Genomic DNA, 23,597 nt, shown 5'->3' on the forward strand with positions numbered 1-23,597 from the left:
GAAAATACAAAAGGCACAATGCCGACTTAAGTACAAGAAGACTGTATCTTCTTACTGTCTATGCTTTGAACCATTCCTGTGACACTAGTTATAGATTCCGATGCTTCACTCCTGGTTCACTGTATCCCTAGGACCTTCTTATTTGGCGATGAAACACAGAAATTGCATCGGAATTAATTACAAAAGGCACAATGCCGACTTAAGTACAAGAAGACTGACTCTTCCTACTGTCTATGTTTTGAACCATTCCTGTGACACTAGTTATAGAATCCGTTGCTTCACTTCAGGTTTACTGTATCCCTCTGACCTTATTGACGATGAAACACAGAAATTGCATCGGAATTAAATACAAAAGGCACAATACAGACTTAAGTACAAGACGATAGACTCTTCTTACTGTCTATGTCTGGATCCATTCCTGTGACACTATTTATAGATTCCGATGCTTCACTTCAGGTTTACTGTATCATTTGAACCTTCTTATTGACGATAAAACACAGAAATTACATCGGAATTAAATACAAAAGGCTCAATGCCTACTTAAGTACAAGAAGACTGACTCTTCCTATTGTCTATGTTTTGAATCATTCCTGTGACACTAGTTATAGAATCCGATGCTTCACTTCAGGTTCACTGTATCCCTCTGACCTTATTGACGATGAAACACAGAAATTGCATCGGAATTAAATAGAAAAATCATAATGCCGACTTAAGTAAAAGAATACTGACCCTTCTCACTGTATATGTTTTGAACCATTCCTGTGACACTAGTTATAGATTCCGATGCTTGATTTCGGGTTTACTGTATCCCTTGGACCTTCTTATTGACGATGCAACACAGAAATTGCACCGGAATTAATTACAAAAATCACAATGCCGACTTAAGTACAAGAAGACTGACTCTTCTTACTATCTATGTATTGAACCCTTCCACTGACACTAGTTATAGATTCCGATGCTTCACTCCAGGTTTACTGTATCCCTTGGACCTTCTTATTGACGATGAAACACTGAAATAGCATTGGAATTAAATACAAAAGGCAAAATGCCGACTTAAGTACAAGAAGCCTGACTCTTCCTACTGTCTATGTTTTGAACCATTCCTGTGACACTAGTTATAGATTCCGATGCTTCACTTCAGGTTTACTGTATTCCTCTGACCTTATTGACGATGAATCACAGAAATTGCAACGGAATTAAATACAAAAGGCACAATACCGACTTAAGTACACGAAGACTGACTCTTCTTACTGTCTATGTTTTGAACAATTCCTTTGACACTAGTTATAGAATCCGATGCTTCACTTCAGGATTACGGTATCATTTGGACCTTCTTATTGACGATGAAAACAGAAATTACATCGGAATTAAATACAAAAGGCACAATGCCGACTTAAGTACAAAAAGACTCACTCTTCTTACTGACTATGTTTGGAACCATTCCTGTGACACTGGTTATAGATTCCGATGCTTCACTTCAGGTTAACTGTATCCCTTGGACCTTGTTATTGACGATGAAACACAGAAATTGCATCGGAATGAAATACAAAAGGCACAATGCCAACTTAAGTAGAAGAAGACTGTATCTTCTTACTGTCTATGTTTTGAACCATTCCTGTGACACTAGTTATAGATTCCGATGCTTCACTCCAGGTTTACTGTATCCCTTGGACTTTCTTATTGACGATGAAACACAGAAATTGCATAGGAATTAAATACAAAAGGCACAATGCCGACTTAAGGACAAGAAAACTGACTCTTCTTACTGACTGGGTTTTGAACCATTCCTGTGACACTAGTTATAGATTCCGATGCTTCACTTCAGGTTTACTGTATCCCTTGGACTTTCTTATTGACGATGAAACACAGAAATTGCATCGGATTTAAATACAAAAGGCACAATGCCGACTTAAGTACATGAAGACTGACTCTTATTACTGACTATGTTTTGAACCATTCCTGTGACACTAATTATAGATTCCGATGCTTCACTTCAGGTTTACTGTATCCCTTGAACCGTCTTATTGACGATGAAACACAGAAATTGCATCGGAATTAAATACAAAAGGCACAATGCCGACTTAAGTACATGAAGACTGACTCTTCTTACTGTCTATATTTTGAACCATTCCTGTGACACTAGTTATAGATTCCGATGCTTCACTTCAGGTTTACTGTATCCCTCTGACCTTCTTATTGACGATGAAACACAGAAATTGCACCGGAATTAGATACAAAATGCACTATGCCGACTTAAGTACAAGAAGAGTGACTCTTCTTACTGTCTATGTTTTCAACCATTCCATTGACACTAGTTATAGATTCCGATGCTACACTCCAAGTTTACTGTATCCCTGGGGCCTTCGTATTGACGATGAAACACTGAAATTGCTTCGGAATTAAATACAAAAGGCAAAATGCCGACTTAAGTACAAGAAGATTGACTCTTCCTACTGTCTATGTTTTGAACCATTCCTGTGACACTAGTTATAGAATCCGATGCTTCACTTCAGGTTTTCTGTATCCCTCTGACCTTATTGACGATGAGACACAGAAATTGCATCGGAATTAAATACAAAAGGCACAATACAGACTTAAGTACAAGACGATAGACTCTTCTTACTGTCTATGTCTGGATCCATTCCTGTGACACTATTTATAGATTCCGATGCTTCACTTCAGGTTTACTGTATCATTTGAACCTTCTTATTGACGATAAAACACAGAAATTACATCGGAATTAAATACAAAAGGCACAATGCCGACATAAGTACAAGAAGACTGACTCTTCCTACTGTCTATGTTTTGAATCATTCCTGTGACACTAGTTATAGAATCCGATGCTTCACTTCAGGTTTACTGTATCCCTCTGACCTTATTGACGATGAAACACAGAAATTGCATCGGAATTAAATAGAAAAATCACAATGCCAACTTAAGTACAAGAATATTGACCCTTCTTACTGTATATGTTTTGAACCATTCCTGTGACACTAGTTATAGATTCCGATACTTGACTTCGGGTTTACTGTATCCCTTGGACCTTCTTATTGACGATGAAACACAGAAATTGAATCGGAATTTCATACAAAAAGCACAATGCCGACTCAAGTACAAGAAGACTGACTCTTCTTACTGTCTATGCTTTGGACCATTCCTTTGACACTAGTTATAGATTCCAATGCTTCACATCAGGTTTACTGTATCCCTCTGACCTTTTTATTGACGATGAAACACAGAAACTGCATCGGAATTAAATACAAAATGCACAATGCCGACTTAAGTACAAGAAGATTGACTCCTCTTACTGTCAATGTTTTGAACCATTCCTGTGACACTAGTTATAGATTCCTATGCTTCACTACAGATTTACTATATCCCTTGGACCTTCTTATTGACGATGAAACACAGAGATTGCATCGGAATTAAAAACAAAAGGCACAATGCCGACTTAAGTACTACAAGATTGTATCTTCTTACTGTCCATGTTTTGAACCATTCCTGTGACACTAGTTATAGATTCCGATGCTTCACTCCTCGTTTACTGTATCCATGGACCTTATTATTGACGATGAAACACAGAAATTGCACCGGAAATAAATACAAAAGGCACAATGCCGACTTAAGTACATTAAGACTGACTCTTCTTACTGACTATGATTTGAACCATTCCATTGACACTAGTTATAGATTCCGATGCTTCACTTCAGGTTTACTGTATCATTTGGACCTTCTTATTGACGATGAAACACAGAAATTACATCGGTATCAAATACAAAAGGCACAATGCCGACTTCAGTACAAAAAGACTGACTCTTGTTACTGACTATGCTTTGAACCATTCCATTGACACTATTTATAGATTCCGATACTTCACTCCAGGTTTACTGTATCCCTTGGACCTTCTTATTGATGATTAAACACTGAAATTGCATCGGAATTAAATAGAAAAGGCACAATGCCGAATTAAGTACAAGAAGACTCACTCTTCTTACTGACTATGTTTGAACCATTCCTGTGACACTAGTTGTAGATTCCGATGCTTCACTTCAGGTTTACTGTATCCCTTGTACCTTCTTATTGACGATGAAACACAGAAATTGCATCGGAATTAAATACAAAAGGCAAAATGCCGACTTAAGTACATAAAGACTGACTCTTCCTACTGTCTATGTTTAGAACTATTCCTGTGACACTAGTTATAGAATCCGATGCTTCACTTCAGGTTTACTGTATCCCTCTGACCTCATTGACGATAAAACACAGAAATTACATCGGAATTAAATACAAAAGGCACAATGCCGACTTCAGTGCAAGAAGACTGACTCTTCCTACTGTCTATGTTTTGAATCATTCCTGTGACACTAGTTATAGAATCCGATGCTTCACTTCAGGTTTACTGTATCCCTCTGACCTTATTGACGATGAAACACAGAAATTGCATCGGAATTAAATAGAAAAATCACAATGCCGACTTAAGTACAAGAATACTGACCCTTCTTACTGTATATGTTTTGAACCATTCCTGTGACACTAGTTATGGATTCCGATGCTTCACTTCGGGTTTACTGTATCCCTTGGACCTTCTTATTGACGATGAAACAAAGAAATTGTATCGGAATTTAATACAAAAAGCACAATGCCGACTCAAGTGCAAGAAGACTGACTCTTCTTACTGTCTATGCTTTGAACCATTCCTGTGACACTAGTTATAGATTCTGATGCTTCACTTCAGGTTTACTGTATCCCTCTGACCTTCTTATTGACGATGAAACACAGAAATTGCATCGGAATTAAATACAAAATGCACAATGCCGACTTAAGTACAAGAAGATTGACTCTTCTTACTGTCTATGTTTTGAACCATCCTGTGACACTAGTTATAGATTCCGATGCTTCACTTCAGGTTTACTATATCCCTTGGACCTTCTTTTTGACGATGAAACACAGAAATTGCATCGGAATTAAATACAAAATGCACAATGCCGACTTAAGTACAAGAAGATTGACTCTTCTTACTGTCTATGTTTTTACCATTCCTGTGACACTAGTTATAGATTCCGATGACTCACTTCAGGTTTACTATATCCCTTGGACCCTCTTATTGACGATGAAACACAGAAATTGCATCGGAATTAAATACAAAAGGCACAATGACGACTTAAGTACTGTCTATGATTTGAACCATTCCTGTGACACTAGTTACAGATTCCGATGCTTCACGCCAGGTTTACTGTATCCCTTGGACCTTCTTATTGACGATGAAACACAGAAATAACTTCGGAATTAAATACAAAAGGCACAAGGCCGACTTAAGGACAAGAAGACTGACTCTTCTTACTGTCTATGTTTAGAACCATTCAATTGACACTAGTTATAGATTCCGATGCTTCACTTCAGTTTTACTGTATCATTTGGACCTTCTTATTGACGATGAAACACCGAAATTACATCGTAATTAAATACAAAAGCACAATGCCGACTTAAGTACAAAAAGACTGACTCTTGTTACTGACTATATTTTGAACCATTCCTGTGACACTAGTTCTAGATTCCGATGCTTGACTTCAGGTTTACTGTATCCCTCTGACCTTCTTATTGACGATGAAACACAGAAATTGCATCGGAATTAAATAGAAAAGGCACAATGCCGACTTAAGTACAAGAAGACTGACTCTTCTTACTGTCTATGTTTTGAACCATTTCTGTGACCCTAGTTATAGATTCCGATGCTCGACTTCAGGTTTACTGTATCCCTTGGACCTTCTTTTTGACGATGAAACACAGATATTGCATCGGAATTTAATACAAAAGGCACAATGCCGACTCAAGTACAACAAGACTGAATCTTCTTCCTGTCTATGATTTGAACCATTCCTGTGACACTAGTTATAGATTCCGATGCTTCACTTCAGGTTTACTGTATCCCTCTGACCTTCTTATTGACGATGAAACACAGAAATGGCATCGGAATTAAATACATAAGGTACAATGCCGACTAAAGTACAAGAAGACTGACTCTTCTTACTGACTATGTTTTGAACCATTTCTGTGACACTAGTTATAGATTCCGGTGCTTCACTTCAGGGTTACTGTATCCCTCTGACCTTTTTATTCACGATGAAACACAGAAATTGCATCGGAATTAAATACAAAAGGCCCAATGCTGACTTACGGACAAGAAGACTGACTCTTCTTACTGGCTATGTTTTGAACCATTCCTGTGACACTAGTTATAGATTCCGATGCTTCACTTCAGGATTACTGTATCCCTCTGACCTTCTTATTGACGATGAAACACAGAAATTGCACCGGAATTAAATAGAAAAGGCACAATGCCGACTTAAGTACATGAAGACCGACTCTTCTTAATGACTATGTTTTGAACCATTCCATTGACACTACTTATAGATTCCGATGCTTCAGTTAAGGTTTACTGTATCCCTTGGACCTTCTTATTGACGATGAAACACAAAAATAGCATCGGAATTAAATACAAAAGGAACAATGCCGACTTAAGGACAAGAAGACTGACTCTTCTTACTGACTATGTTTTGAACCATTCCTGTCACACTAGTTATAGAATCCGATGCTCACTTCAGGTATACTGTATCATTTGGACCTTCTTATTGACGATGAAACACAGAAATTACATCGGAATTAAATACAAAACACAATGCCGACTTAAGTACAAAAAGACTGACTCTTGTTACTGACTATGTTTTGAACCATTCCTGTGACACTAGTTATAGATTCCGATGCTTGACTTCAGGTTTACTGTATCTCTCTGACCTTCTTATTGACGATGAAACACAGAAATTGCATCGGAATTAAATACAAAAGCACAATGCCGACTTAAGTACAAGAAGACTGTATCTTATTACTGTCTACGTGTTAAACCATTCCTGTGACACTAGTTATAGATTCCGATGCTACACTCAAGGTTTACTGTACCCTTGGACCTTCTTATTGACGATGAAACACAGAAATTGCATCAGAATTAAATACAAAAGCCACAATTCCGCCTTAAGGACAAGAAGACTGACTCTTCTTACTGACTATGCTTTGAACCATTCCTGTGACACTAGTTATGGATTCCGATGCTTCACTCCAGGTTTACTGTATCCCTTGGACCTTCTCATTTACGATGAAACACAGAAATTGCATCGGAATTAAATACAAAAGGCACAATGCCAACTTAAGTACATGAAGACTGACTCTTCTTACTGACTATGTTTTGAACCATTCCTGTGACACTAGTTATAGATTCCGATGGTTCACTCCAGGTTTACTGTATCCCTTGGACCTTATTGTTGACGATGAATCACAGAAATTGCATTGGAATTAAATACTAAAGGCTCAATGTCGACTTAGGTACATGAAGACTGACTCTTCTTACTGTCTATGTTTTGAACCATTCCTGTGAAACTAGTTATAGATTCCGATGCTACACTCCAGGTTTGTATCCCTTGGAATTACTTATTGACGATGAAACACAGAAATTGCATCGGAATTAAATACAAAAGGCACAATGCCTACTTAAGGACAAGAAGACTAACTTTTCTTACTGACAATGTTTTGAACCATTCCTGGGACACTAGTTATAGATTCCGATGCTTTACTTCATGTTTGCTGTATCCCTTGGACTTTCTTATTGACGATGAAACACAGAAATTGCATCGGAATTAAAAAGAAAAGGCACAATGCCGACTTAACTACAAGAAGACTGACTCTTCTTACTGACAATTTTTTGAACCATTCCTGTGACACTAGTTATAGATTCCGATGCTTCACTCCCGGTTTAGTGTACCCCTTGGACCTTCTTATTGACGATGAAACACAGAAATTGCATCGAAATTAAATAGAAAAGGCACAATGCCGACTTAAGTACAAGAAGACTAACTCTTCTTACTGACTATGTTTTGTACCATTCCTGTGACACTAGTTATAGATTCCGATGTTTCACGTTAGGTTTACTGTATCCCTTGGACCTTCTTATTGACGACGAAACTCCGTAATTGCATCGGAATTAAATACAAAAGGCACAATGCCGACTTAAGTACAAGAAGACTGACACTTCCTACTGTCTATGTTTTGAACCATTCCTGTGACACTAGTTATAGATTCCGATGCTTCACTTCAGGTTTACTAAATCTCTCTGACCTTATAATTGACGATGAAACACAGAAATTGCTCCGGAATTAAATACAAAAGGCACAATGCCGACTTAACTTCATGAAGACCGACTCTTCTTACTGACTATGCTTTGAACCATTCCTGTGACACTAGTTATAGATTCCGAAGCTTCACTTCAAGTTTACGGTATCCCTTGGACCTTCGTATTGACGATGAAACACAGAAATTGCATCGGAATTAAATACAAAAAGCACAATGCCGACTTAAGTTCAAGAAGACTGTATCTTCTTACTGTCTATGTTTTGAACCATTCCTGTGACACTAGTTATAGATTCCGATGCTTCACTCCAGGTGTACTGTATCCCTTGGACCTTCTTATTGACGATGAAACACAGAAATTGCATCGGAATCAAATACAAAAGGCACAACGCCGCCTGAAGGACAAGAAAACTGACTCTTCTTACTGACTATCTTTTGAACCATTCCTGTGACACTAGTTATAGATTCCGATGCTTCACTTCAGGTTTACCGTATCCCTCTGACCTTCTTATTGACGATGGAACACAGAAATTGCACCGGAATTAAATACAAAAGGCACAATGCCGACTTAAGTACAAGAAGACTGACTCTTCTTACTGTTTATGTTTTGAACCATTCCATTTACACTAATTATAGATTCCGATGCTTCACTTCAGGTTTACTGTTTCCCTTGGACCTTCTTATTGACGATGAAACACAGAAATTGCATCGGAATTAAATACAAAAGGCACAATGCCGACTTAAGTACATGAAGACCTTTTCTTCTTACTGACTATGATTTGAACCATTCCTGTGACACTAGTTATAGATTCCGATGCTTCACTTCAGTTTTACTGTATCCCTCTGACCTTCTTATTGACGATGAAACACAGAAATTGCACGGGATTTAAATACAAAAGGCACAATGCCGACTTAAGTACAAGAAGACTCACTCTTCTTACTGTTTATGTTTTGAACCATTCCATTTACACTAGTAATAGATTCCGATGCTTCACTTCAGGTTTACTGTATCCCTTGGACCTTCGTATTGACGATGAAACACAGAAATTGCATCGGAATTAAATACAAAAGGCACAATGCCGATTTAAGTTCAAGAAGACTGTATCTTCGTACTGTCTATGTTTTGAACCATTCCTGTGACACTAGTTTTAGATTCCGATGCTACTTCCAGGTTTACTGTATCCCTTGGACCTACTTATTGACGATGAAACACAGAAATTGCATCGGAATTAAATACAAAAGGCACAATGCCGACTTAAGGACAAGAAGATCGACTCTTCTTACTGACAATGTTTTGAAGCAGTCCTGTGACACTAGTTATAGATTCCGATGCCTCACTTCAGGTTTACTGTATCATTTGGACCTTCTTTTTATTGACGATGAAACATAGAAATAACATCGGAATTAAATACAAAAGGCACAATGCCGTCTTAAGTACAAAGACGCTGACTCTCGTTACTGACTATGTTTTGAACCATTCCTGTGACAATAGTTATAGATTCCGACGCTTCACTGCAGGTTTACTGTATCCCTCTGACCTTCTTATTGACGATGAAACACAGAAATTGCATCGGAATCAAATAGAAAAGGCCGAATGCCGACCTAAGTACAAGATGACTGACTCTTCTTACTGTCTATGTTTTGAACCATTCCTGTGACACTAGTTATAGATTCCGATGCTTGACTTCAGGTTTACTGTATCCCTAGGAGCTTCTTATTGACGATGAAACACAGAAATTGCATCGAAATTTAATACAAAAGGCACAATGCCGACTCAAGTACAAGAAGACTGACTCTTCTTCCTGTCTATGTTTTGAAGTATTCCTGCGACACTAGTTACAGATTCCGATGCTTCACTTCGGGTTTACTGTATCCCTGTGACCTTCTTATTGACGATGAAACACAGAAATTGCAACGGAATTAATTACAAAAATCACAATGCCGACTAAAGTACAAGAAGACTGACTCTTCTGACTGACTATGTTTTGAACCATATCTGTGACACTAGTTATAGATTCCGATGCTTCACTTCAGGGTTACTGTATCCCTCTGACCTTCTTATTCACGATGAAACACAGAAATCGCATCGGAATTAAATACAAAAACCACAATGCGAACTTAAGGATAACAAGACTGACTCTTCTTACTGACTATGTGTTGAACCATTCCTGTGACTCTAGTTATAGATTCCGATGCTTCACTTCAGGTTTACTGTATCCCTCTGACCTTCTTATTGACGATGAAACACAGAAATTGCATCGGAATTAAATACAAAAGGCACAATGCCGACTTAAGTACAAGAAGACTGACTCTTCTTACTGACTATGTTTTGAACCATTTCTGTGACACTAGTTATAGATTCCGATTCTTCACTTAATGTTTACTGTATCCCTCTGGCCTTCTTATTCACAATGAAACACAGAAATTGCATCGGAATTAAATACAAAAGGCACAATGCCGACTTAACCAGAAGAAGACTGACTCTTCTTACTGACTATGTTTTGAACCATTCCTGAGACACTAGTTATAGATTCCGATGCTTCACTTCAGGTTTACTGTATCCCTCTGACCTTCTTATTGACGATGAAACACAGAAATTGCACCGGGATTAAATACAAAAGGCACAATGTCGACTTAAGTACATGAAGACCGACTCTTCTTAGTGACTATGTTTTGAACCATTCCTGTGACACTAGTTATAGATTCCGATGCTTCACGTCAGGTTTACTGTATCCCTCGGACCTTCTTAATGACGCTGAAACACAGAAATTCCATCGGAATTAAATACAAAGCACAATGCCGACTTAAGTACAAGAAGACTGTATCTTATTACTGTCTATGTTTTGAACCATTCCTGTGACACTAGTTATAGATTCCGATGCTACACTCAAGGTTTACTGTACCCTTGGACCTTCTTGTTGACGATGAAACACAGAAATTGCATCGGAATTAAATACTAAAGGCTCAATGTCGACTTAGGTACATGAAGACTGACTCTTCTTACAGTCTATGTTTTGAACCATTCCTGTGACACTAGTTATGGATTCCGATGCTTCACTCCAGGTTTACTGTAACCCTTGGACCTTCTCATTGACGATGAAACTCAGAAATAGCATCGGAATTAAATACAAAAGGCACAATGCCGACTTAAGTACATGAAGACTGACTCTTCTTACTGACAATGTTTTGAACCATTCCTGTGACACTAGTTATAGATTCCGATGCTTCACTTCAGTTTTACTGTATCCCTTGGACCTTCTTGTTGACGATGAAACACAGAAATTGCATCGGAATTAAATACTAAAGGCTCAATGTCGACTTAGGTACATGAAGACTGACTCTTCTTACTGTCTATGTTTTGAACCATTCCTGTGACACTAGTAATAGATTCCGATGCTTCACTTCAGGTTTTCTGTATCCCTTGGACCTTCTTATTGACGATGAAACACAGAAATTGCATCGGAATTAAATAGAAAAGGCACAATGCCGACTTAACTAAAAGATGACGGACTCTTCTTACTGACAATTTTTTGAACCATTCCTGTGACACTAGTTATAGATTCCGATGCTTCACTCCCGGTTTAGTGTACACCTTGGACCTTCTTATTGACGATGAAACACAGAAATTGCATCGGAATTAAAAAGAAAAGGCACAGTGCCGACTTAAGTACAAGAAGACTAACTCTTCTTACTGACTATGTTTTGTACCATTCCTGTGACACTAGTTATAGATTCCGATGCTTCATGTTAGGTTTACTGTATCCCTTGGACCTTCTTATTGACGACGAAACTCCGTAATTGCATCGGAATTAAATACAAAAGGCTCAATGCCGACTTAAGTACAAGAAGACTGACTCTTCCTACTGTCTATGTTATGAACCATTCCTGTGACACTAGTTATAGATTCCGATGCTTCACTTCAGGTTTACTGTATCCCTCTGACCTTCTTATTGACGATGAAACACAGAAATTGCTCCGGAATTAAATACAAAAGGCACAATGCCGACTTAAGTACATGAAGACCGACTCTTCTTACTGACTATGTTTTGAACCATTCCTGTGACACTAGTAATAGATTCCGATGCTTCACTTCAGGTTTACTGTATCCCTTGGACCTTCGTATTGACGATGAAACGCAGAAATTGCATCGGAATTAAATACAAAAGGCACAATGCCGACTTAAGTTCAAGAAGACTGTTTCTTCTTACTGTCTATGTTTTGAACCATTCCTGTGACACTAGTTATAGATTCCGATGCTACTTCCAGGTTTACTGTATCCCTTGGACCTACGTATTGAGGATGAAACACAGAAATTGCATCGGAATTAAATACAAAAGGCACAATGCCGACTTAAGGACAAGAAGATTGACTCTTCTTCCTGTCTATGTTTTGAAGTATTCCTGCGACACTAGTTACAGATTCCGATGCTTCACTTTGGGTTTACTGTAACCCTCTGACCTTCTAATTGACGATGAAATACATATATTGCATCGGAATTAAATACAAAAGGCTCAATGCCGACTTATGTACAAGAAGACTGACTCTTATTATTGGCTATGTTTTGAACCATTTCTGTGACACTAGTTATAGATTCTGACTCTTCACTTCAGGGTTACTGTATCCCTCTGACCTTCTTATTCACGATGAAACACAGAAATTGCATCGGAATTAAATAGAAAAGGCACAATGCCGACTTAAGTACATGAAGACCGACTCTTCTTAGTGACTATGGTTTGAACCATTCCTGTGACACTAGTTATAGATTCCGATGCTTCACTTCAGGTTTACTGTATCCCTTGGATCTTCTTATTGACGATGAAACACAGAAATTGCATCGGAATTAAATACAAAAGGCACAATTCCGCCTCAAGGACAAGAAGACTGACTCTTCTTACTGACTATGCTTTGAACCATTCCTGTGACACTAGTTATAGATTCCGATGCTTCACTTCAGGTTTACTGTATCCCTTGGACCTTCGTATTGACGATGAAACACATAAATTGCATCGGAATTAAATACAAAAGGCACAATGCCGACTTAAGTACATGATGACTGACTCTTCTTACTGACTATGTGTTGAACCATTCCTGTGACTCTAGTTATAGATTCCGATGCTTCACTTCAGGTTTACTGTATCCCTTGGACCTTCTTATTGACGATGAAACACAGATATTGCATCGGAATTAAATAGAAAAGGCACAATGTTGACTTAGGTACATGAAGACTGACTCTTCTTCCTGTCTATTTTTTGAACCATTCCTGTGACACTAGTTATAGATTCCGATGCTACAACTCAAGTTTGCTGTATCCCTTGGACCTTCTTATTGACGATGAAGCACAGAAATTGCATCGGAATTTAATACAAAAGGCACAATGCCGACTCAAGTACAAAAAGACTAACTCTTCTTCCTGTCTATGTTTGAAGTATTCCTGCGACACTAGTTACAGAATCCGATGCTTCACTTTGGGTTTACTGTATCCCTCTGACCTTCTTATTGACGATGAAATACAGAAATTGCATCGGAATTAAATAGAAAAGGCACAATGCCGACTTAACTACACGAAGACTGACTCTTCTTACTGACTATGCTTTGAACCATTTCTGTGACACTAGTTATTGATTCCGATTCTACACTTCAGGGTTACTGTATCCCTCTGACCTTCTTATTGACGATGAAACACAGAAATTGCATCGGAATTAAATAGAAAAGGCACAATGCCGACTTAATTGCAAGAAGAATGACTCTTCTTACTGTCTATGTTTTGAACCATTCCTGTGACTCTAGTTATAGGTTCCGATGCTTGACTTCAGGTTTACTGTATCCCTAGGACCTTCATATTGACGACGAAACACAGAAATTGCACCGGAATTTAATACAAAAGGCACAATGCCGACTCAAGTACAACAAGACTGACTCTTCTTCCTGTCTATGTTTTGAACCATTCCTGCGACACTAGTTACAGATTCCGATGCTTCACTTCGGGTTTACTGTATCCCTCTGACCTTCTTATTGACGATGAAATACAGATATTGCATCGGAATTAAATACAAAAGGCACAATGCCGACTTAAGTACAAGAATACTGAGTCTTGTTACTGACTATGTTTTGAACCATTCCTGTGACACTAGTTATAGATTCCGATGCTTCACTTCAGGTTTACTGTTTCCCTTGGACCTTCTTATTGACGATGAAACCCAGAAATTGCACCAGAATTAAATACAAAAGGCACAATGCCGACTTAAGTACATAAAGACTGACTCATCTTACTGACTATGTTTTGAACCATTCCTGTGATACTAGTTATAGATTCCGATGCTTCACTTCAGGTTTACTGTATCCCTCTGACTTTCTTATTGACGATGAAACACAGAAATTGCATCGGAATTAAATACAAAAGGCACAATGGCGACTTAGGTACATGAAGACTGACTCTTCTTTCTCTCTATGTTTTGAACCATTCCGTTGACACTAGTTATAGATACCGATGCTACTTCCAGGTTTACTGTTTCCCTGGGACCTTCTTATTGACGATGAAACACAGAAATTGCATCGGAATTAAATACAAAAGGCACAATGCCGACTTAAGGACAAGAAGACTGACTCTTCTTACTGACTATGTTTTGAACCATTCCTGTGACACTAGTTATAGATTCCGATGCTTCACTTCAGGTTTACTGTATCATTTGGACCTTCTTATTGACGATGAAACACAGAAATAACATCGGAATTAAATACAAAAGGCACAATGCCGACTTAAGTACAAAAAGACTGACTCTTGTTACTGACTATGTTTTGAATCATTCCTGTGGACACTAGTTATAGATTCCGATGCTTCACTTCAGGATTACTGTATCCCTCTGATCTTCTTTTTGACGATGAAACACAGAAATTGCATCGGAATCAAATAGAAAAGGCACAATGCCGACTTAAGTACAAGAAGACTGACTCATCTTACTGTCTATGTTTTGAATCATTCCTGTGACTCCAGTTATAGGTTCCGATGCTTGACTTCAGGTTTACTGTATCCCTAGGACCTTCATATTGACGACGAAACACAGAAATTGCACCGGAATTTAATACAAAAGGCACAATGCCGACTCAAGTACAAGAAGACTGACTCTTCTTCCTGTCTATGTTTTGAACCATTCCTGCGACACTAGTTATAGATTCCGATGCTTCACTTCAGGATTACTGTATCCCTCTGATCTTCTTTTTGACGATGAAACACAGAAATTGCATCGGAATCAAATAGAAAAGGCACAATGCCGACTTAAGTACAAGAAGACTGACTCTTCTTACTGTCTATTTTTTGAATCATTCCTGTGACTCTAGTTATAGGTTCCGATGCTTGACTTCAGGTTTACTGTATCCCTAGGACCTTCATATTGACGACGAAACACAGAAATTGCACCGGAATTTAATACAAAAGGCACAATGCCGACTCAAGTACAAGAAGACTGACTCTTCTTACTGTCTATGTTTTGAACCATTCCTGTGACACTAGTTATAGATTCCGATGCTTCACACCAGATTTTCTGTATCACTTGGACCTTCTTATTGACGATGATGCACCGAAATTGCATCGGAAATAAATAGAAAAGGCACAATGCCGACTTAGGTACAAGAATACTGAGTCTTGTTACTGACTATGTTTTGAACCATTCCCGTGACACTAGTTATAGATTCCGATGCTTCACATCAGGTTTACTGTTTCCCTTGGACCTTCTTATTGACGATGAAACACAGAAATTGCACCAGAATTAAATACAAAAGGCACAATGCCGACTTAAGTACATAAAGACTGACTCATCTTACTGACTATGATTTGAACCATTCCTGTGATACTAGTTATAGATTCCGATGCTTCACTTCAGGTTTACTGTATCCCTCTGACTTTCTTATTGACGATGAAACACAGAAATTGCATCGGAATTAAATACAAAAGGCACAATGGCGACTTAGGTACATGAAGACTGAGTCTTTTTTCTCTCTATGTTTTGAACCATTCCGGTGACACTATTTATAGATACCGATGCTACTTCCAGGTTTACTGTTTCCCTGGGACCTTCTTATTGACGATGAAACACAGAAACTGCATCGGAATTAAATACAAAAGGCACAATGCCGACTTAAGGACAAGAAGACTGACTCTTCTTACTGACTATGTTTTGAACCATTCCTGTGACACTAGTTATAGATTCCGATGCTTCACTTCAGGTTTACTGTATCATTTGGACCTTCTTATTGACGATGAAACACAGAAATAACATCGGAATTAAATACAAAAGGCACAATGCCGACTTAAGTACAAAAAGACTGACTCTTGTTACTGACTATGTTTTGAATCATTCATGTGGACACTAGTTATAGATTCCGATGCTTCACTTCAGGATTACTGTATCCCTCTGATCTTCTTTTTGACGATGAAACACAGAAATTGCATCGGAATCAAATAGAAAAGGCACAATGCCGACTTAAGTACAAGAAGACTGACTCTTATTATTGACTATGTTTTGAACCATTTCTGTGACACTAGTTATAGATTCCGATTCTTCACTTCAGGGTTACTGTATCCCTCTGACCTTCTTATTCACGATGAAACACAGAAATTGCATCGGAATTAAATACAAAAGGCACAATGCCGACTTAAGTACATGAAGACCGACTCTTCTTAGTGACTATGTTTTGAACCATTTCTGTGATACTAGTTATAGATTCCGATGCTTCACTTCAGGTTTACTGTATCCCTTGGACCTTCGTATTGACGATGAATCACAGAAATTGCATCGGAATTAAATACAAAAGGCACAATGGCGACTTAAGTACAAGAAGGCTGACTCTTATTATTGACTATGTTTTGAACCATTTCTGTGACACTAGTTATAGATTCCGATTCTTCACTTCAGGGTTACTGTATCCCTCTGACCCTCTTATTCACGATGAAACACAGAAATTGCATCGGAATTAAATACAAAAGGCACAATGCCGACTTAAGTACATGAAGACCGACTCTTCTTAGTGACTATGTTTTGAACCATTTCTGTGATACTAGTTATAGATTCCGATGCTTCACTTCAGGTTTACTGTATCCCTTGGACCTTCGTATTGACGATGAATCACAGAAATTGCATCGGAATTAAATACAAAAGGCACAATGGCGACTTAAGTACATGATGAGTGACTCTTCTTACTGACTATTTTTTGAACCATACCAGTGACACTAGTTATAGATTCCGATGCTTCACTTCAGGTTTACTGTATCCCTTTCACCTTCTTATTGACGATGAAACACAGGTATTGCATCGGAATTAAATACAAAAATCACAATGTCGACTTAGGTACATGAAGACTGACTCTTATTACTGTCTATGTTTTGAACCATTTCTGTGACACTAGTTATAGATTCCGATGCTACACTCCAGGTTTACTGTATCCCTTGGACCTTCTTATTGACGATGAAGCACAGAAATTGCATCGGAATTAAATACAAAAGGCACAATGCCGACTTAAGGACAAGAAGACTAACTCTTCTCACTGACTATGTTTTGAACCATTTCTGAGACACTAGTTATAGATTCCGATGCTTCACTTCAGTTTTACTGTATCCCTTGGACCTTCTTATTGACGATGAAGCACAGAAATTGTATCGGAATTAAATACAAAAGGCACAATGCCGACTTAAGTACATGAAGACCGACTCTTCTTACTGACTATGCTTTGAACCATTCCTGTGACACTAGTTATAGATTCCGATGCTTCACTCCCGGTTTAGTGTACACCTTGGACCTTCTTATTGACGATGAAACACAGAAATTGCATCGGAATTAAATAGAAAAGGCACAATGCCGACTAAAGTACAAGAAGACTAACTCTTCTTACTGACTATGTTTTGTACCATTCCTGTGACACTAGTTATAGATTCCGATGCTTCACGTTAGGTTTACTGTATCCCTTGGACCTTCTTAATGACGACGAAACTCCGTAATTGCATCGGATTTAAATACAAAAGGCTCAATGCCGACTCCAGTACAAGAAGACTGACTCTTCTTCCTGTCTATGTTTTGAAGTATTCCTGCGACACTAGTTACAGATTCCGATGCTTCACTTTGGGTTTACTGTATCCCTCTGACATTCTTATTGACGATGAAATACAGATATTGCATCGGAATTAAATACAAAAGCACAATGCCGACTTAAGTACAAGAAGACTGACTCTTCTTATTGACTATGTTTTGAATCATTTCTGTCACACTAGTTATAGATTCCGATTCTACACTTCAGGGTTACTGTATCCCTCTGACCTTCTTATTGACGATGAAACACAGAAATTGCATCGGAATCAAATAGAAAAGGCACAATGCCGACTTAAGTACAAGAAGACTGACTCTTCTTACTGTCTATGTTTTGAATTATTCCTGTGACTCTAGTTATAGGTTCCGATGCTTGACTTCAGGTTTACTGTATCCCTAGGACTTTCATATTGACGACGAAACACAGAAATTGCACCGGAATTTAATACAAAAGGCACAATGCCTACTCAAGTACAAGAAGACTGACTCTTCTTCCTGTCTATGTTTTGAACCATTCCTGCGACACTAGTTACAGATTCCGATGCTTCACTTCGGGTTTACTGTATCCCTCTGACCTTCTTATTGACGATGAAATACAGATATTGCATCGGAATTAAATACAAAAGGCACAATGCCGACTTAAGTACATGAAGACCGACTCTTCTTAGTGACTATGTTTTGAACCATTTCTGTGATACTAGTTATAGATTCCGATGCTTCACTTCAGGTTTACTGTATCCCTTGGACCTTCGTATTGACGATGAAACACAGAAATTGCATCGGAATTAAATACAAAAGGCACAATGGCGACTTAAGTACATGATGAGTGACTCTTCTTACTGACTATTTTTTGAACCATACCAGTGACACTAGTTATAGATCCCGATGCTTCACTTCAGGTTTACTGTATCCCTTTCACCTTCTTATTGACGATGAAACACAGATATTGCATCGGAATTAAATACAAAAGGCACAATGTCGACTTAGGTACATGAAGACTGACTCTTATTACTGTCTATGTTTTGAACCATTCCTGTGACACTGGTTATAGATTCCGATGCTACACTCCAGGTTTACTGTATCCCTTGGACCTTCTTATTGACGATGAAGCACAGAAATTGCACTGGAATTAAATACAAAAGGCACAATGCCGACTTAAGGACAAGAAGACTAACTCTTCTTACTGACTATGTTTTGAACCATTTCTGAGACACTAGTTATAGATTCCGATGCTTCACTTCAGTTTTACTGTATCCCTTGGACCTTCTTATTGACGATGAAGCACAGAAATTGCATCGGAATTAAATACAAAAGGCACAATGCCGACTTAAGTACATGAAGACCGACTCTTCTTACTGACTATGTTTTGAACCATTCCTGTGACACTAGTTATAGATTCCGATGCTTCTCTCCCGGTTTAGTGTACACCTTGGACCTTCTTATTGACGATGAAACACAGAAATTGCATCGGAATTAAATAGAAAAGGCACAATGCCGACTTAAGTACAAGAAGACTAACTCTTCTTACTGACTATGCTTTGTACCATTCCTGTGACACTAGTTATAGATTCCGATGCTTCACGTTAGGTTTACTGTATCCCTTGGACCTTCTTAATGACGACGAAACTCCGTAATTGCATCTCAATGCCGACTTAAGTACAAGAAACTGACTCTTCCTACTGTCTATGTTTTGAACCATTCCTGTGACACTAGTTATAGATTCCGATGCTTCACTTCAGGTTTACTGTATCCCTCTGACCTTCTTATTGACGATGAAACACAGAAATTGCTCCGGAATTAGATACAAATGGCACAATGCCGACTTAAGTACATGAAGACCGACTCTTCTTACTGACTATGTTTTGAACCATTCCTGTGACACTAGTAATAGATTCCGATGCTTCACTTCAGGTTTACTTTATCCCTTGGACCTTCGTATTGACGATGAAACACAGAAATTGCATCGGAATTAAATACAAAAGGCACAATGCCGACTTAAGTTCAAAAAGACTGTATCTTCTTACTGTCTATGTTTTGAACCATTCCTGTGACACTAGTTATAGATTCCGATGCTACTTCCAGGTTTACTGTATCCCTTGGACCTACTTATTGACGATGAAACACAGAAATTGCATCGGAATTAAATACAAAAGGCACAATGCCGACGTAAGGACAAGAAGATTGACTCTTCTTACTGACTATGTTTGAAGCAATCCTGTGACACTAGTTATAGATTCCGATGCTTCACTTCAGGTTTACTGTATCATTTGGACCTTCTTATTGACGATGAAACACAGAAATAACATCGGAATTAAATACAAAAGGCACAATGCCGTCTTAAGTACAAAAAGGCTGACTCTCGTTACTGACTATGTTTTGAACCATTCCTGTGACAATAGTTATAGATTCCGACGCTTCACTGCAGGTTTACTGTATCCCTCTGACCTTCTTATTGACGATGAAACACAGAGATTGCATCGGAATCAAATAGAAAAGGCACAATGCCGACCTATGTACAAGATGACTGACTCTTCTTACTGTCTATGTTTTGAACCATTCCTGTGACACTAGTTATTGATTCCGATGCTTGACTTCAGGTTTACTGTATCCCTAGGACCTTCTTATTGACGATGAAACACAGAAATTGCATCGGAATTTAATACAAAAGGCACAATGCCGACTCAAGTACAAGAAGACTGACCCTTCTTCCTGTCTATGTTTTGAAGTATTCCTGCGACACTAGTTACATATTCCGATGCTTCACTTTGGGTTTACTGTATCCCTCTGACCTTCTTATTGACGATGAAATACAGATATTGCATCGGAATTAAATACAAAAGGCTCAATGCCGACTTATGTACAAGAAGACTGACTCTTATTATTGACTATGTTTTGAACCATTTCTGTGACACTAGTTATAGATTCTGACTCTTCACTTCAGGGTTACTGTATCCCTCTGACCTTCTTATTCACGATGAAACACAGAAATTGCATCGGAATTAAATACAATAGGCACAATGCCGAAATAAGTACATGAAGACCGACTCTTCCTAGTGACTATGGTTTGAACCATTCCTGTGACACTAGTTATAGATTCCGATGCTTCACTTCAGGTTTACTGTACCCCTAGGACCTTCCTATTCACGATGAAACACAGAAATTGCATCGGATTTAAATACATAAGGCACAATGCCGACTCAAGTACAAGAAGACTGACTCTTCTTACTGACTATGCTTTGAACCATTCCTGCGACACTAGTTACAGATTCCGATGCTTCACTTCGGGTTTACTGTTTCCCCTGGACCTTCGTATGGACGATGAAGCACAGAAATTGCAACGGAATTAAATACAAAAGGCACAATGGCGACTAAAGTACATGATGACTGACTCTTATTATTGACTATGTTTTGAACCATTTCTGTGACACTAGTTATAGATTCCGATTCTTCACTTCAGGGTTACTGTATCCCTCTGACCTTCTTATTTACGATGAAACACAGAAATTGCATCGGAATTAAATAGAAAAGGCACAAGCCGACTTAACTACAAGAAGACTGACACTTCTTACTGACTATGCTTTAAACCATTCCTGTGACACTAGTTATAGATTCCGATGCTTCACTCCATGTTTAGTGTACCCCTTGGACCTTCTTATTGACGATGAAACACTGAAATTGCATCGGAATTAAATAGAATAGGCACAATGCCGACTTAAGTACAAGAAGACAAACTCTTCTTACTGACTATGTTTTGAACCATTCCTGTGACACTAGTTATAGATTCCGATGCTTCACTTCAGGTTTACTGTATCCCTTGGACCTTCTTATTGATGATGAAACACCGAAATTGCATCGGAATTAAATACAAAAACGCACAATGCCGACTTAAGTACAAGAAGACTGACTCTTCCTACTGACTATGTTTTGAACCATTCCTGTGACACTAATTTTGGATTCCGATGCTTCACTTCAGGTTTACTGTATCAATCTGATCTTCTTATTGACGATGAAACTCAGAAATTGCATCGGAATTAAATACAAAAGGCACAATGCCGGGTTAAGTACAAGAAGACTGACACTTGTTACTGACTATGTTTTGAACCATTTCTGTGACACTAGTTATAGATTACGATGCTTCACTTCAGGTTTACTGTATCCCTTGGACCTTCTTATTGACAATGAAACACAGAAATTGCATCGGAATTAAATACAAAAGGCACAATGGCGACTTAAGTACATGATGACTGACTCTTCTTACTGACTATGTTTTGAACAATTCCTGAGACACTAGTTATAGATTCCGATGCTTCACTTCAGGTTAACTGTATCCCTCTGACCTTCTTATTGACGATGAAACACAGAAATTGCATCGGAATTAAATAGAAAAGGCACAAGCCGAGGTAACTACAAGAAGACTGACTCTTCTTACTGACTATGCTTTGAACCATTCCTGTGACACTAGTTATAGATTCCGATGCTTCACTCCATGTTTAGTGTACCCCTTGGACCTTCTTATTGACGATGAAACACAGAAATTGCATCGGAATTAATAGAATAGGCACAATGCCGACTTAAGTACAAGAAGACAGACTCTTCTTACTGACTATGTTTTGAACCATTCCTGTGACACTAGTTATAGATTCCGATGCTTCACTTCAGGTTTACTGTATCATTTGGACCTTCTTATTGACGATGAAACACAAAAATTACATCGGAAATAAATACAAAAGGCACAATGCCGACTTAAGTACAAAAAGACTGACACTTCTTACTGACTATGTTTTGAACCATTCCTGTGACACTAGTTATAGATTCCGATGCTTCACTTCAGGTTTACTGAATCCCTTGGACCTTCTTATTGATGATGAAACACCGAAATTGCATCGGAATGAAATACAAAAACGAACAATGCCGACTTAAGTACAAGAAGACTGACTCTTCCTAGGACTATGTTTTGAACCATTCCTGTGACACTAATTTTGGATTCCGATGCTTCACCTCAGGTTTACTGTATCCCTCTGACCTTCTTATTGACGATGAAACACAGAAATTGCACCGGAATTAAATACAAAGGGCACAATGCCGACTTAAGTACAAGAAAACTGACTCTTCTTACTGTCTATGCTTTGAATCATTCCATTGACACTAGTTATAGATTCCGATGCTTCACTTCAGGTATACTGTATCCCTTGGACCTTCGTATTGACGATGAATCACAGAAATTGCGTCGGAATAAAATACAAAAGGCACAATGGCGACTTAAGTACATGAAGACTGACTCTTCTTACTGACCATGTTTAGAAGCATTTCTGTGACACTAGTTATAGATTCCGATGCTTCACTTCAGGT

The sequence above is a fragment of the Schistocerca serialis genome, chromosome 2, assembly GCF_023864345.2.
Source record: "Schistocerca serialis cubense isolate TAMUIC-IGC-003099 chromosome 2, iqSchSeri2.2, whole genome shotgun sequence".
Lineage (NCBI taxonomy): Eukaryota > Metazoa > Arthropoda > Insecta > Orthoptera > Acrididae > Schistocerca > Schistocerca serialis.